The 16,599-nt window shown below is 41.7% G+C and overlaps 1 long non-coding RNA gene across 1 annotated transcript in view; it reads left to right on the top strand.

The window, feature by feature from the left end:
• The window catches only part of LOC132383359 (uncharacterized), a 247,973-nt gene that overhangs the window by 115,641 nt on the left and 115,733 nt on the right, over positions 1 to 16,599 (top strand). The gene's annotated exons all lie outside the window — the stretch shown is intronic.

Below are 16,599 nucleotides of genomic sequence, written 5' to 3'. Positions count from 1 at the left end.
TGGAAATGAATGAGCAATATGCCAGAATTTTGAATGTCATGGCACAGAAGTGAATGAATTTAGCATTACTAGGGAGAAAGTGCTTGCGAAACTGAAAGCTCTGAAATAAGTCACCTGAATCAAATGGACTACATACCAGGGTTCTGAAGGAGATGGCTGAAGAGATTGTGGGACTATTAGTAATGATCTTTCAAGAGTCAATTGATTCTGGCATGGTTCCGGAAGAATGGAAAATTGCAAATGTCAGTCCACTCTTCAAGAAGAGAGAGAAACAGAAAAAAGGAAATTACAGTCCAGTTAGTCTGACCTCAGCGGCTGGAAAGATGTTGGAGTCCCTTGTTGAGGATATGTTTTTTGGGTACTTGGAGGGACATGATAGAATAGGCCATGGTTTCCTTAAGTGAAAATCTTGCTTGACAAATCTGTTGGAATTCTTTGAAGAAATAACTAGCAATATAGACAAAGGAGAATTGATGGATGTTATGTGCTTGGGGTTTCAGAAGGCCTTTGACAAGGTGCCACATATGAGGCTGCTTAACAAGCTAAAAGCCCATGGTGTTAAATGAAAGATTCTAGCATGGATAGAGCAATGGCTGATAGGGCAGGAGGAAGGAGTGGGAATAAAGGGAGCCTTTTCTGGTTGGCTGCTGGTGACTAGTGATGTTCCATGGGGGATCTGTGCTGAGACCATTTCTTTTTACCTTACATGTCAATAATTTGGATGCTGGAATTAATGGCTTTGAGGCCAAGTTTACGAATGATACAAAGTTAGATGGAGGAGCAGGTAGTGTTGAGGAAGCAGAGAGACAAAAGAAGAATTTAGACAGATTAGGAGAATGGGTAAAGAAGAGGCGGATGGAATACAGTGTCAGAAAGTATACAATCATGCACTTTCATAGAGGAAATAAAAATGTAGATTATTTTCCAAAAGGAGAGAGACTTAGTTCCTGAATCGCTGAGTGTGTATCTTCCAGCTTCTGTACCTCCTTCCTGATGGTAACAATGAAAAGAGGGCATGTTCTGGTGATGGGGGTTCTTAATGTTGGATGCCAGCTTTCTGAGGCATTGCTTCTTAAAGATGTCTTGGATACTACAAAGGCTAGTACCCAGGATGGAACTAATTTTACAACTTTCTGCAGCGTCTTTCAGCCCTGGGCAGTAGCAATCCCCTCCCCCCAACCCCCATACAGGGGGTAGCCTGTCAGAATGCTTTCCATGGTACAACCATGGAAGTTTTCAAGTGTTTTAGGTAACAAACCAAATTTATTACACTTTTGCTTGGTACCCTTCAAAGAAACACTATTTTACACCCTTTAATATCTTACAATATATGTATGGTTGTCACAAAGAAGAAAGGAACACAGGAATGTGAACTGAAAGTGGGCAATGAAACAATTAGACAAACATGGAAGTTCAATTACTTAGAGAGCATGATAGCATCTGACAGAAGGGCTGATGTTGAAATTAGCAGGACTGGGACTGCTAATGCATGTTTGAGTGCTTGGTCAAGATACTAAAGAATAACATTATTTCTATGGGTACGAAACTCAGAGTGTTGTGGTTCCGCACTACCGTATAGAAGTGAATGTTGGACAATATCAAAGCAATATAAGGGAAGATTCCAAGCTGCAGAAATGTGGTTTTCGAGAAGAATGATGAAAATATTGTGGAAGGACAGAATAATAAATGAGGAAGTGCTGTGAAAATCCAGAATAAGAAAAGAGCTGGTATTGTCAATCAGGAAACACCCAGCTGGATTTTCTGGGACATGGACTGAGGAAAGAGAAGCTCAATCATCCTGCAGTGACGGGAAAAACTGATGGAAGAGGAAGTCACGTTTGACAGCACATGATATTCATGAGTTACATCAAGGGATGGACAGGCAAAAGTTTTGAAGAGATTATTAGAACCTCTCAGATTAAAGACAGATAGAAGCTCACATCCAACGACTTGGCCCATAATGATGATGATGAATGATTTACAATAAATACAGACTTCAAATAAAATAAATAACACACCAAGAAAAGAACAAATGAATACATTTATTGAGCCAGATCAGACTGGACTATCCAGTGGGATGCCCACAATCCTGGTACACCTGCATTTATCTGAACTACTACACAAAGCTGACGCCCACCCCTCTCAAATGCCTTACTGTCAGTCTAGTGACTGGCCTCAGGCAATGTAGAGTGCATGGAATGTCCTTGACAATTTCACACTAAAGTCAAATTTATGGGATGGGTCCTCGCCTTCTGCGAAATTGTCCTTCCTTGTTAAATGTTATTGGTATAGGCATTGTTTTATTATTGTCACAGGTATCAAGATACAGTGAAAAGTTGGTCTTGCATACCGCTTCTAGATTTCAAACAGTATGCAAGTTCTCACACCATACATTGAGCTGGAACAAGGTAAAATGAAAAAAAAAAGCAGAATAAAGTGTAAACTGCCAGGAACAATAGGGTGCAAGATTAAAATGAGGTAGATTGTGAGGTGGAGAGTCCAATCCTATCATACAGGAGTCTGATATCAGTGGGATAGAAACTCTACTTGAGTTTAGCAATTTATGCTTTATGGCTTTTGTATCTTCTACCCAATGGAAGCAGAGAGAAGAGAGAATGACTGCAGTGGTTGGGGACCTCCATGATGCTGACTGCTTTACTGAGGGAGGAAGAAGTGTCGCTCGCATCCATAGAGAGCAGGCTGGTTCCTGTGATGGGCTGAGTAATGTTCACTCTCTCTGTAGTTTCTTGTGATCACATACAGAGCGAGGTTGTTGAGTTACCTTGACTTTCAGGGAATTCTGAATATCATTAAAATGCAAATAATTTTAAAAAATGAAACCACTTTTTAAAATTACACAAATCACTTAGAAGCAATGATAAATGTAATAGTAAAGAAGAATAATTTATAAAGTAGCGTATTTTCTTCATTGGCTCCTAAAGGTGCAACGGTAGTGTAGTGGTTAGTGCGACGCTATTACAGCTTGGGGTGTCGGAGTTTGGAGTTCAATTCCGGCGTCCTCTGTAAGGAGTCTGCGCATCCTCCATGTGGAATGTGTGGGTTTCCTCCGGGTGCTCTGGTTTCCTCCCACAGTCCAAAGATGTACTGCATAGGCTAATTAGTCATTCCAAATCATCCCTCGGTTAGGGTTAAATCAGGGTTGTTGGGGGTTGCAGGGATCAAAGGGCCTATTCTGTGCTGTATCTCAAAATAAATACTTAAGTAAATCTATGACCTACTTTCCTATTGACAGCAAGAGTCCCTTGAAAGGGGTGAAGGACTTGAGTCACAGCACCTCAGTATGGCAATCAGGTACCCCTGCCGCTGAACTAGAATGCAGTCACAGTACTGTTGTGGGCTGCATCAAAGGGGGTGATGGATCAGCATACAGGCGGGAGATTGAAAACTTAGCTGACTGATGTAATAACAGCAACCTCTCACTCAATGTCAACAAGGCCAAGGAACTGATTGTAGACTTCAGGAGAGGGAAACCAGAGGTCCATGAGCTAGTTCTCATTGGAGGATTGGAGGTGGAGAGGGTCAGTAACTTTAAATTCCTGGTGCCACTATCTCAGAGGACCTGTTCTGGACCTATCATATAAATATAATTGCAAAGAAAGCACGACAGTGCCTCTACTTCCTCAGGAGTCAGTGGAGATTCGGCATATCACCGAAAACCTTGGTAAACTTCTATAGATGTGTGGTGAAAAGTGTGCTGACTGGCTGCATTATAGCCTGGTATGGGAACACCAATACCTTTGGGATGGAAATCCTATAAAAGGTAGTGGATTTGAACCATTGAGCACACCTACGTGAAACGTTGCTGTAGAAAAGCAACATCCATCATCAAAGATATTCACCACCCAGGCCGTGCTCTTTTCTTGCTGTTGCCATCAGGTAGAAGGTACAAAAGCCTCAGGACTCGTGCCTCTAGGTTGAAGAACTGTTATTACCCCTCAACCTTTGGGCTGTCGAAGAAAAGGGGATAACCACACTCATTTTATTTATGTTGTTTCCACAGCCGATGGTCTTACTTTAAGGACTCTTTATCTTGTTATTTCATCCTATCATGACTTATTACTATTTATTTTGTTACGTACCCCGTAACTGGGTCACTTACCAGCAAAGATAGAGAGGTCCGTTGAAGTCTGATGGTACTACTTTTAACAGTATTTATTGATGAAATACACAAAAATAATATCAATGCAAACATACAGATAATATACGTCGTCAATACTAAATCTAAAAGCGTGGGTATAATAATAATCAATAAGAAATAGCTCTATTGTTGTCTAGGGGATAATGTATTGTCCGATGGAAATATAAAAGTCACTCAAGTTCATTCAAACTGCAGGCTGCAGCCTTTGGTTGGAATCAAGAGAGAGGGTTTAAACTTGCCCATTCCTTTTATGATGTCAATCCTTCGAGAGTCGGTGGGGGCTGATTGCTCATTTGTGTTAGCTAAAGCTGTTCTTCCGTGGCAAGACCCACCAATTCTGAGGCAAGTGGAAAAGGACGCACGTGGGCTTTTCCACCGGCTTTCGCTATTATGCTGTTACAGGAGTTCTAGCGTTTCTTCTGGTGCGTCTAAAGGGGCTGTTCCCCAGACCCTCTTTTATCCCCACTCACGGGGTCTCAGATGTCACTCAGGGTGGAATGATGCCATCCCCCAACCAGCCCACGTTGCCTGAGGGCTTCCACGAAGCATAGTACTCAATATACAATTCCGTCTCCAAGGGACAATGACCTTTTCCGTGGCTTTGTATCGCTGGGGCCAGGACATTCCAAACGTCTCTCTCTCATTTCCTGGGACTCCTGCCCTGACTTAATAGCGATGTTGCGATTCTCAAAAAGGAGGGGGGCACAGGTGTAACAATTTAAATTTCCATTTGCGTAGTTTGTTGTTGATTGATCCTGTTTACAGTTACTGTTCCATAGATTTGCTAAGTATGCCTCCAGGAAAAAGGATCTAAGTGTTATATGTGGTGACATGTATGTATCCTGATAATAAATTTTACTTTGAACTTTGAATCACAGTACAATTGATAGATCTGACATTGAGACTTAGAAGTGAGGACTTCATGTTCAGCAGCAGATAGCTATTCATTCTAATTAAATCATTGTCACAACCAATATTGTTTGTTTATTGAATACTTAGCACAGTTTGAAAATTGTATAGCATGGTTTGGTTCCCCTGTTAAAATATGCTGAAGCAATTTTCACCTATAAATCACTTTAGAACTTGCCTTTTTCAAAGATTGTTGGAAATTTGTTCCCAGATTGTACTGGCATAAGCTGTCAGCACTGGTTTCTCAAGCAGCTATTGGAAGAGCTCATACTCCAGACATCTGCTTTATTGGTTACGGGCCCTAGTAGGTCATGTGAAAAGAAAGTGGGATTAATCTTCCATCATTGGCTGTGTGGGCTGCTCCTGAGTCTGGAACATGAGAGATTCTACAGGTGCTGGAAATCCAATGCAACACAACACAAAATTCTCTTTAAAAATCCTCAGAAAACTTGTGCCAACCAACTCTCACTGCTATGGTAGGAAGTTTCCACCTTCTTCAAAAGGGCAACAATTATAGCAGTGTCCAGGAAGAGCAGTGTGAGCTGCCTTAACGACAACCGTCCAGTAGCACTCTCATCTACGGTGATGAGATGCTTTGACAGGTTTGCCATGGCTAGAATGAACTCCTGTCTCAGCAAGAACTTGCACCCACTACAAGTTGCCTATCGCCATAAATGATCTATGGCGGATCTCAACGGCTCTTTACGCAGCCTTGGATCATCTGGACAATATAAATATCTATGTCAGGATGCTGTTCAATGACTATAGCTCAGTGTTAACACCATCATTCCTACAGCCCTGATCAAAAAACTGCAGAACATGGGCCTCTGTACCTCCCTGTGCAAATGGATCTTCGACCTCCTATCTGGAAGACTGTGGATTGGAAATAACATCTCCACCTTGCTGATAATCAACACCGACACACCACAGGGATGTGTGCTTAGCCAACTGCTCTATTCTCTTTACTCCTATGACTGTGTGGCTAGGCACAGCTCAAATGCCATCTATAAATTTGCTAATGATATAACCATTGTTAGCAAAATCTCAGTTGGAAATGAGAAGGCGTACAGGAGCAATATATACCAGCTAGTTGAGTGGTGTCACAGGAATAGCCTTGTAGTCAACATTAGTAAGACCAAAGAGCTGATTGTGGACTTCAGAAAGCGTAAGATGAGGGAACATAAATCAATCCTCACAGAGGGACAGAAGTGGAGACAGTGAACAATTTCAAGTTCCTGGGTGTCACTGTCTCTGAGGAACTAACCAATATATTGATGCAGCTATGAAGAAGGGAAGACAGCAGCTATACTTCATCAGGAGTTTGAAGAGACTTCTACAGACGCATCATGGAGAGCGTTCTGAAAGGCTGCATCACTGTCTGATGTGGGGGTTGAGGGGGCTACTTCACAGGATCGAAGTGAGCTGCAGAATATTGTAAAATTAGTCAGCTCCATCATGGGTTCTAGCCTCCGTGGTATCCAAGAAATCTTCAAAGAGCAATATCTCAGAAAGGAGGTATCCATCATTAAGGAACCTCACCACCCAGAACATGGCTTGTTCTCATTGTTACCATCAGGAAGGAGGTACAGAAGCTCGAAAACACACACTCAGCGATTCAGAAACAGCTTCTTCCCCTCTGTCATCTGATTTCTAAAATGGACATTGAACACTACCTCACTACTTATTTTTTAAACTTCTGTTATTTTGCACTGTTTAACTATTTAGTGTACATACATAGTTACTGTAATTCAGTTTTCCCCTATATTTATCATGTATTGCATGGTACTGCTGCAGCAATGTTAACAAATTTCACGACATATGTTGGTGATATTAAACCTGATTTTGATTCTGATTCTGAAAAAGCTGGAGGAACTCAGCAGATCAAGCAAGATCTATGGAAATGAAAAAACAGTCGATGTTTCAGGCCAAGTCCTGAAGAAGGAACTCGGTCCAAATCGTCGACTGTTTATTCATTTTCAATAGATGCTGCCTGACCTGCTGAGCTCCTCCAGCACTTTGTGTGGGTTGCTCAGGAAGTCTGAGCTTGGCATTCTTGGTTCACTGACTGGTATCTGGGAACACTAAGGACCGTATTTGGCAGAATCTACAGCTAAAAATAGAATACTGGTAGAACTGAGTGAGTCCAGCAGTATCAGTACACCTTTTGGTGAACGGATGTTGTTTGACTTGCTGAGGTCTTTCAGCAATCTGCCTTTTAACTTCAGGAGAAGTTCCTTAAACTACAGTGAAGTGTTACAGTAGTTTAACGCCCTCACTGGCAGGTTAATCACCTGCACAAAAAATTTAGGGATGGTATTAATAACTGTGTAGACTGTTTACAGAATATCTTTTTGTGTCAGCTTTGCATTCAAAAATCAAATCCACATTCAAACCCACTAATTTCTATAGATTTTGGTAAACCTGGTGTTGAATATTACTGTAATGAGAACAGAAGTTACTCTTGTGACCACTGTTCGCTTTAAGCTGCACAGGTGTGCAGTCATGTAGTAACTGAAATGCTCCCACACCCGTAGCCTTCGTTGACTTTTCTTTTGTATTATGTTGATATAATTAAGACAAGAGTCACCTATACCCTTTTCACTACTTTATCTACATGTGCTACCACCATTGGTGATCGATGCACTTACAAATCCCTCTGTTCCTCAATACTCTACATTGTTCTGTCATCCATCGTGTATATTCTACCTGCATGAGATCTCCAAAAATGCATCATCTTCTATTTATATTCCATTTAGCTACTGCTCCTCCAAGAGGGCCACAACCTTGATGTTAGGGTTGGAGGCTTGTGTGCCTCAATGACTCAGAGAGCTATGCCGGCTGGAGTCAGGTCTTTATGCTTTGGCTTTTGGTAAGGTCATCCATGCCAAACAGGTCAAAGGGTTTAGAGGCCAGATTAAGAGTGGTCCACCGGACCTCCATGTCCGGGGGTTCAGCTCAGGGCTAACAACCTTGACTGGTAAAACAAAATTGTTATGGAAACAGCAATGAAGTATCCTCCTACATCCGAGTGCAACTGAAAGTAGTGAAATCTGTGCTACTGACATGATGAAGGAAGCCCCGGACACTGCCAGAGGTGGAGGATCTTCACTGCTACCCTAAGCAGCAGAGGCGTAACGGGAAGTAATTAAGTAACTAATGCTTGCCTACTTGTACCATCAAAGGTAATGTGAAAATAATTAATTAGGTATAAAATGCTTAATGATACAGTGCACTGTTGAGGCTCATGGTTGGAAATTATTTGTGGCCACTGTAGATTCTGTTTACTTTTGAGAATAACTGTCCATTTTACTTCTGGACCAGGTGTGCTGTGTATCTAAGGATGCGTTGATGAATGACCTAATGCTGGAAAACCCTTCCAATGTCAATGTGGTTGAAATCTCATGGGCTAAAAGTGAGCTTCAAAATGTCTATTTTCTTGAAAACTGTAAAGAAAAACAGTTGGCTCCAGTTTTCTGACCTCGGCAGAAAGGGATTAAGACTAACATTCTCTGTAACCTCGGGGACTGCTGACAAGCTAGCAATCATAAAGTATTTCTAAAATTTTAATCAAGAGAATAGAATGGCACAATGTATTTTCTCCCTCCCATGTTGTGAGATTTCTCTTGAAATTCAAATCTTTAAGGAGACATTTGCTAAGTTAATTAGCCATCTTTCTTCCAGAATGACACTAAGTAATTCCAGCAGTGAACACTTACAAGCTCCTGTACGGGAGGTTATGGAACAATGCCATGGCTGTCAACAAGTCCACCTCTGGAAGCACACATACTCAGCATTTAAACTGGGTCTCTCATGTAAATATTTTGTCGAGAGTTTTTTTGCCAGCTGTGCACTTGCTAGCGCAAGGTTAGGTATAAAGGATAAATTTATCCATGTTTAAATACACAAGGAAAGCACTGTCCAAAGTTGAAAAAAAATTACCCATTGCAGTCTGATTACTGTGAATGATCAACTCTGGATACACAAGAGATAAGAAGCATCTGTTTGGGTGGAAAGGTATTGTCAACGCAGCTTGTTGATGCGGAGTCTCAGTCTAAAATGTCAACAGTTCCTTTCCCCTGAAAGATGCTGCTTAACCCCATCTTGCTCCAGCAATTTGATTTTTTGCTTTGGATGTTCGTATTTTTCTCTTTCATGGTTAACTATGTAAAATCAGAAATAATTGGCTTTTATACTATTTGTCATCACCAGAATAAGCCTTATACTTGAGGGGCCAGAAATCTCATCCATGGAAACTAATTTCGGGCCTCATAGAAGCAACAAAGCCACATCTGGTCAACATGTTTTTCCTGAAAGGCAGAAAGGGGGCATGGAAGTTTTAAATTAGCAGAAAGCTTTCTCACTTATATTTTTTTCAAAATTACCTCAATACTTTGACAAAGGCATAGTTGAAAAGCAGTGTTGGAGCCAAATCTGGTCTATGCTCATGAAGCAGGGCAACCATACAGTCAATGTAGAAGAGCTAGCAACCCAGAACTGACCAAAATTAAATAAACAAGCATACCATGTGTGACCCAAAGTCTGTGTGAATGTCTAGTTGAGGATTGAAATAGAGAAAGGACTGTCGGAGTTAGCCATCTCTTCACTGACTCCATGTGGTTTTTAATTATTCATAAAACTATGAAATTCACAAACTGGTGTTGGATCCTGGTGACTTTGTGAGTCAAATATTCTTCGGGTCAAGAGTGAGGCAGAAAACTTGTTGGTTATGGCTGTTTGTCAAGTGGTATAAGAACAAAGAGCAAACAAAAGAAAAAAAAGAACAAAAAAATTGTGTCTGTCTTATACAAAACACCAGCCAGATAACAGTCGTTCCAGTAATACCAGCCCATGAAACAGCCAGATCAAGAGGCGTGACACGTGCTGCAGAGGAATTCCAGAAAAATACAGAATCAGCTATACTTCAATTACTGCAAAATTCACTGACAATTACACGTATATAGGTGATTATATAAAAATACAGGCAGGGATAGGAAAAGTTAAACCACGGGAAAACCAACCATTTTACACTTGAATCCATAATTAGGACTGCAAAACAGCTGACTTTATCCTGAAAGTCATTAGAATTGCTCAGATACCATTTGACTTGAAATCCATTAGAACAGCAGCATGATATAGTGGAGTTCACAGATGCAGGGGCCCAGGTTCAGTACTGACTTCATGTGTGGAGTCTTCCTGTTCTCTCTGTGACCACACAGGGTTCTCTTGTTTCCTTCAGTTTCTTCCCAAATCCCAAAGATCTACCGATTAGTAAATTAACCGGCTATTGAAAATTAGATGAGAGACAGTGTTGCCTATTTAATATTTCAATAATATTTGAGTAATCTTGCAAATATGTCATTGATTGAGCATTCTTGTTCATTTAAATAATTAATTACAGGCTGTATGTAAAAATATATTAATTGCACACGTCATCGTGCTACCACCAGATACGTGTGCGCCTCGCTTAAAGTAAACGTGGAGTTTGACTCCCCATGTTCAGACTCCTGTGAGTTATTTGGAATTAATTTGATGTTCTGAAGTTACAAAACATTACAGAGAGAATCTGAAGAAAGCTGCTGGAATGTGAGGAGGATTAGATGGGAATAGTGAGTCCCATGCATCTCTTTGACCCCCCTTACCATACGTCGCATTAGGCCAAGAACCGTTTGGATGGGAAGTAGCTTCTTCCCCCAAGCTATAAGATTCCCTACCGCCCTCCAGGTCTCATCACATATGAAGAGCCAGTAGCATTATATTGTTTACTTTTGAACTCGTATCATATATGTTCTTTGCTAATTTATTAATGGTAATATTATTTTATGGGTTACGTATGTGAGTTACATGTACTATGCTGTGCACCTTGGTTTGGAGGAACGTTGTCTTGTGTGGTGGTATACATGTGTACAGATGAATGACAATACTCTTGAACTTGAGTTTGAGTGTCTGATGGTCATTACAGCCTCTTTAGACTGCAGGAATTGAATCCTGAGCTCTAGAGCTTCACTGTGTAAACAGCAACATACTTCAATTCAGGCATGTCTCAACAGCTGGTTTGTTTGCAAAATTGCATTTCAACAAAAATAATAATGCTGCTAACTCAGGCTATCTAATTAAGCAAAATAAAAACATAGCAATTGAAAACTGATTTCGACACTTGCAGATCCCAGTCAATTCAGATTAGCATCCTCTGCAATCTCCAAAAGCATACGTGCACTACAAGGCTGTGTGCTTAGCCCCCTGCTCTACTCACTTTATACTTACGAATGTGTGGCTAAGCACAGCCCCAGTGCCATATTTAAGTTTGCTGATGGTACCACTGTCATTGGTTGAATCAGCATATAGGAGGGAGATTGAAAATCTGGCTGAGTAGTGCCACAACAACAACCTCTCACTCAATGTCAGCAAGACCAAGGAGCTGATTATTGACTATAGGAAGAGAAAATTAAAGGTCCATTAGCCAGTCCTCAGCGGCGGATCAGAGGTGGGGAGGGTCAGCAACTTTAAATTCCTTCATCTTATTATTTTGGAGGACATGCCCAGGGTCCTGCACGTAAGTGCAATTACTGAGAAATCATGGCAGCGCCTCCATTTCCTTAGAAGTTTGCTTAGACTTGGCATGTTTAACAACCTTCTTTAACAAACTTTAACAGCCTTCTATAAGTGTATGATAGAAAGTATATTTGAGGTTTGTGGTCTTGGTCATCAAACACTCTTCTCCTCAGATGCTCAAAAGCTGTGCCAAAAGCAATAGTGAATTCCATCATCAAGGCCCTCCACCATTCTGAGATGGTTCCCAAGACGAGGGTCGAGGGAAGTGGTCCATGTTTTCCAGTCTTCTTGTGGACTTTATTGTTGGAGGATGTTGACTTGGGGCAGGTTAAGAGAGAGACTTTGTTTTGCAGATATTAAGTGGAAGGCAGCACACACAAGATGCAGGAGGAACTCAGCATCTATGGAAAAGAGTGAACAGTCGACATTTCGTGCTGAAACCCTTCTTTTGGACTGAGAAGGAGGGAGAAAGATGCCAGAATGAAAAGATGGGAGGAGGGGAAACAGGCTACCTGAAGCCAGGTGGGTGGGAAAGGTCAAATCCTGAAGAAGAAAGAATCTGATAGGAGAGGAGAGTGGACAATGGGAGAAAGGGAAGGAGGAGGAGACTCAGGGGGAAATTATAGGCAGGTGAGAAGAAGTGAGAAGGTCAGAGTGGGGAATAGAGGAAGGGGTGGTGAAAATTTGTTCACTGGAAGAAGAAATCGATATTCATGCCATCAGGTTGGAGGTTATCCAGACGGTATTTAAGGTGTTGCTCCTCCACACTGAGGGTGGCCTCACCTTCACACATGGATCGACATGTTAGAATGGGAATTAAAATGTTTAGTCACTGAGAAGTTCTGCTTGTGGCGGTTTGTGTGGAGGTGTTCAACAAAGAGGCCCCTCAATTTACGATGGACTTCTTCTCTCACACGCTTCAGTAATAAAGTTGATGCCTTGGATGTCACCCTTAAACAGCTGAAATGCAGTATTATCTGTGTATGATGACTTGATGAATGAACTTGTTCTGTCTTGGTTGTGGGATGGAGATAACATGGGCTAGAGGATTTTCCACTTGTCCTGAAGGGTGGCTCCATTTCAGGAGGATGGCTCTTCTTCTCCATCATCAGATTTCTGAATAGTCCATGAACCCATGAACACTATTTCGTTATTTATTTTTGCACACTTTTTATTTATTTTATCATTTATAGTAACTTTATGTCTGTACTAAGTAACTGCTACAAAGTAACAAATTTCATGTCTTATAAGACTGTGTTAATAAATCTGATTCAGATTTGAAGTTGAGGTGCAGCACATTGGGGTCATGACACAACTTGGTTTGTGCCAGTCTGTACCAAGACTCCATCTATTGATGACAGCCATAGCCATAGATGTAAGGTAGGGGCAAATTTCTGTGGAAGGAGAATGCTCCACAGTCCCTCAATTAACAGTCACAGATCTTTATCAGGTCAATGAGGGTCATGTACAATGTCTTCAGCAATCCTAGTGCTTTGTTAGAGGACATATGACCATAAAAACATAAGACATAGGAACAGAATTAGGCCATTTGGACCATTGAGTCTGCTCCACAATTTCATCATGGCTGAATCTCAATCCCATTCTCCTGCTTTCTTCCCATAGCTTGTCATTCCCTCACAAGTCAAGAGCTATCAACCTCCACTTTAAATACACCCAAAGACTTAGCTTCCATAGCCACCTGTGGCAATGAATTCCACAGATTTTCCACCCTCAGGCTAAAAACATTCCTCCAGCTCTGTTCTAAATGGATGTCCCTCTATTTTGAGGCTGTGCCCTTTGGTCCTAGACTCCTCCACTCTAGGAAGCATCCCCTCTTACTCCACTCTATCTGAGCCTTTCAACATTTGATAGGATTCAATGAGATTCTTCTAAGTTCCAACAGTACCGACCCAGAGTCATGAAATGCTCCTCATATGATAACCTTTTAATTCCCAAAATCTTTCTCATGAACCTCCTCTGAACCCTCTCCAATGTCCACACATCTATTCTTATATAAGGGGCCCAAAACTGTTCACAATACTCCAAGTGAGGCCTCACCAGTGCCTTGTAAAGTCTCAGCATTATATTCAGATGTCCATTTGCAGATCGTCTGGACATTATTACTTTGGCCCAGGATTACAGTGGTCTGAACTTTGATGGCTTTGATACTAAACTTGAATTATGGACATCAGTGTCCCCACTGTATAGAATAGGTGGCCTTTGCTTGCATTGCAATGAAAACTTTAGCATTGGTCATTGGTGAAAGGTTAAAGTGTGCTTGCTCACCACTCTCTATTGGAAAGGAAGGTCTCTAACCTATTTGCAAGGTTGTGTGCAACATTAGGTCTGGACTCCCTACATCGCTTTCTATTTCTTTTCAGGCTTTTGACTAGGTCTGCCAATGACTCAAGAATCTCGATGTGGATGCTCATCAGCATTCACCTCCAGACTGTCCCATCATGAGCAGAACGTAGGTATGACATCCTTTGTCAAAAAAGTTGGCACCTTGGGCTCCTCATGCCCTGACTGCAGTCTCATAATGCCTGGTGATTCACTCTGTGTAAGCTCAGCTACTGTACAGCGAATGCAGAATGTTACTCTCTGACTGTGAGCGTTGAATGGACACTCTTTCTAAGTTGTCCTCAAGGGTCAACTTTATTCCCCATGTACATTTTCATGTATTTACATGTACTAGAAATTTGTAGCTGTGTGTTGGCATGACTTGCACCGAAACAAAAACATACAACAATGATAAAGATTATATAAAAATTAAGTTATAGGCACACATAAGGAATACAATGTTCAAAGTTCAAAGTAAATTTATTATCAAAGTCCATATATGTCATCATTTACAACCCTGACATTCTTTTTCCTGTGGGCATACTCAATAAATACGTAGAATAATAGCCATAACAGAATCAATGAAAGACCGCACCAACTTGGTGCATAAATATATAAATGTCAGTATGTATTTAGAATGTATATATTTTCATAAAAAGAGGTTTCAACTCTTTGCAGTGCAGTGCAGTGATTGTAGTAACAGATAGAAGGGGTGGGGGGGCTATCTAGAGGAATAACTGTGTTACCACCATTGTGCAGAACCAAGAAACAGACAGGAAAAAAATCATTGGGGACAGTGTTCACCCAGCATACGAGCCTGTTCCAAATGCTCCCTTCTGGAAAGCACCAAAGGGCTATTAAACCAAAAAAACTTCAGACCATCTTAAAAGTTTCTTTCCCCAGGTAGTTAATCTGATCAACCATTCTTGTTAGCCACACCTCCTGGACCTTCATTTCTTCATATAAACCCCTCTGTACCCTTTTCCCTCATTTGCTTATATAATGTTTTGCATTGTGTCTTGGTTTACTCTTTATCTTGTTATCTCATGCTCTCATTATTTATTGCTACTTATTTATATTTGCATTTGCACAGTTTGTTTTCTTCTTGTTGATCTTTTATTAACGCTGTTATAGTTACTATACTATAGATTTGCTGAGTATGCCACAGGAAAATGAATCTTGGGGTTGTATGTGGTGACACATACATTCTCTGATAATAAAATTAACTTTGAACTTTATGTCTAAGTGATGCCCTTGGCCAAATAACTGACGTGTGTGTGTGTGTGTGTGTGTGTGTGAGAGAGGGAGAGAGACAGGGTCTGTTGGATGGAACAGTACCTGAAGTAGTTACTTAGAGAAGAGATTTGATGATGTCTTCACTGGCCTTGGCCGCCAGTGGTTGTCTGTTGGGGTCTGAGGAAGACTACATTGTGCAGGGTGGCAGTGTTTTTTTTTGCGAGGCCGAGTTGTGAGCTCGACATCAACTCGGCACGCGTGGAGAGTGCGCTCAGGGGCGGCCTGTCACTGGATCGAACTCGGGAACCTCCATTCTCAAGCTGGTGCTGATCTCACCGAGCCACCAGCCGAACTTTGTGTTGCACAATGTAACCAGTGCGTGGAAGATATTAAAGTGGAAAAGCCTTGCACATAGACGATCCCACTCTCTCGGCCTCAGAAGTCAGGATCCAGTGGCATGAAGCATCGTTATATCTGGCAACTTCTTTGGCTGCATTGGATGGCCACGTTCTCTTAAGTGCTCTGCCGTGCCCTACGCACTCCACAATGCACTGCTGCGAAGCCTTCTCAGCCGTTAAACCCCCAGGGTTTCCTCCGTCTGATCCACCGAAGCAGTCTTTGCATGCTGGGATGAGCAAATTCCTATCTCACCAAGGGTTGCAGACCCGTTGGCTACCCTCACTTGGTTTAGCTGGCCTGTCGAAGCCGTTGTCTGAGGTGTGGCCGCTGTCACAGGCACACTGCCATGAGGAGCCACCGGTGAGAGCTGGGCGTTGGTGGGGACCAATAGACGACGAGCCATCCAAGGAGTGCAACAAGCCCCCCATCTAGAGGTGCTACCCCTCCCATGCACCCCATGCACCCCAGTGAAAGATCATGAAGACTTAAATGACATGCTGATTCTTTGATTAGATCCTGAGTGCCACTTCCTTCTGCTGCTTCAGTTAGGATTCCTGCCCGCTGCAAATCTGTGTCCTCTCCAGCCGATCCATAAATGCAACCAGAAAGTGTGGGTGGCTGCTCCTGCATCCCTTCCACTAAACCTTCACATTGATTTCCACAGCAGTTGCTCGGAGTAAACACTTCCCTTTAAGAAGTGAAGGCATGGGTTTAGTCAGCTTTAGTTAGTGCCAACTTGGATAAACCATTCACAAAATTCCTGTGGTTAAGTGCTAAGGTAATCAAAGACATTATTAGGGTTGGGTGGATAGTACAATCATGATAATGAAGTGGGAGCACAAATTTTCTGTGTGACCTGCATCAATGTCAAAAGAATGTGAGTTAATTTCACATTGTGGTTCCAATTTTTCAATGCTTTATAACTTCCACCCTGTGGTGTTTGAACACATGTTGTCTAATGCAGTCTGGAAAAAGATGATTTAAATCATTTTATATATCAAATCGGA

This window comes from Hypanus sabinus, chromosome 30 (genome assembly GCF_030144855.1).
Source record: "Hypanus sabinus isolate sHypSab1 chromosome 30, sHypSab1.hap1, whole genome shotgun sequence".
NCBI classification, from domain to species: domain Eukaryota; kingdom Metazoa; phylum Chordata; class Chondrichthyes; order Myliobatiformes; family Dasyatidae; genus Hypanus; species Hypanus sabinus.
The sequence above is the reverse complement of the archived record's forward strand: the minus strand, read 5'-3'. Positions and strand labels throughout refer to the sequence as shown.